This window comes from Triticum dicoccoides, chromosome 5A (genome assembly GCF_002162155.2).
Source record: "Triticum dicoccoides isolate Atlit2015 ecotype Zavitan chromosome 5A, WEW_v2.0, whole genome shotgun sequence".
Taxonomy (NCBI): domain Eukaryota; kingdom Viridiplantae; phylum Streptophyta; class Magnoliopsida; order Poales; family Poaceae; genus Triticum; species Triticum dicoccoides.
Window position 1 is genome coordinate 48450504 of NC_041388.1, and position 1363 is coordinate 48451866.

The following is a 1363-nucleotide window of genomic DNA, read 5'->3' on the forward strand; positions in this document are numbered from 1 at the left end:
ATACCATGACCATTAGTCCCTGATCCATGCCAACTTTCAACTTTCTAAAACTAATGGCACTAACAGAAAGTTTATAATTTTGCTCCTCGCCCCTGGCCCATGACCATTAATCCCGGTTTGTGCCACAAACCGGGACTAAAGGGTTGGTCCTCGTTGCGGGCAGAGTTTAGTCCCAACTCGCCAACCGAAGGGGGCTCACACCAGTTTATAAGCCCTTCCTTCTCTGCCTTGTTGAGCTCCTCTCAAAGTGAAAATAGATGCTCTAATAGAGAAAAGTTTAACCTAAATTCATAGTGAATTTCTCTGAAATTCATAGAAATTTACTAGGAATTTAGGTTGAATTTTCTCTATAAGCGCATCTATTCTCATTTTTTAGTAAGTTAATCACAAACTTGTGATTCAAACAATTTTCAAAGAATTCAAATTAAAAGCAAAAATTTTATAATGGCACTAACAGAAAGTTTATAATTTTTCTAAAACTAAAGCAAAAATAATAAAAAAATAAAGCAAAAAACAAAAGAAAATAAATAATGCAGAAAACAAAAAAAACTGGAAAAAATAACAACAATAAGTATTTTGTTGTAAGTAGAAACAAAATAAAATAAATAAAGCAACAGAAAGTTTATAATTTTGCTGACCTAAAAGCAAAAAGAATTAAAAAATAAAGCAGAAAACAAAAGAAAATAAATAATACAGAAAACAAAACAAAAAAACTGGAAAAAAATAAAAATAGCAACAATAAGTATTTTGTTGTAAGTAGAAACAAAGTAAAATAAATAAAGCAACAAAGAAAAAAAAAGAAAAAAAGTGTTTTCAAATTTGAAAAGTAATGGCACTAACAGAAAGTTTATAATTTTTCTAAAACTAAAAGCAAAAATAATTAAAAAATAAAGCAAAAAACAAAAGAAAATAAATAATGCAGAAAACAAAAAAACTGGAAAAAAAATTAAATATAGCAACAATAAGTATTTTGTTGTAAGTAGAAACAAAAAAAACCAAAAAAAGTGCCACCTACTGGGCACCCACGGCCTGAATACGACTAGAAACCCTACCATAGGCCATGATTCAGGCCCGCGGGAGGCCCAGTAGGCCCACAGGCACAGATTGCACGGTTAGGCCCGAAAGCCTGCTTTAGAGAGGAGCGCGAGAGGGAAGGCACACTGCACCTTATAAACAGGTGCGGCTCCATCTCAACTAGCGAGGTGGGCCACGAACCGTGACTAAAGGGGGCATTGGTCACGGTTGGTGCCACGAACCGTGACCAATGCCCCTCTTTAGTCCCGGTTGGTGCCACCAACTGGGACCAAAGGCCACCGCTTCCCGCCCTTTGGGCTGCTGAAAATTGGCCTTTGGTCCCAGTTGG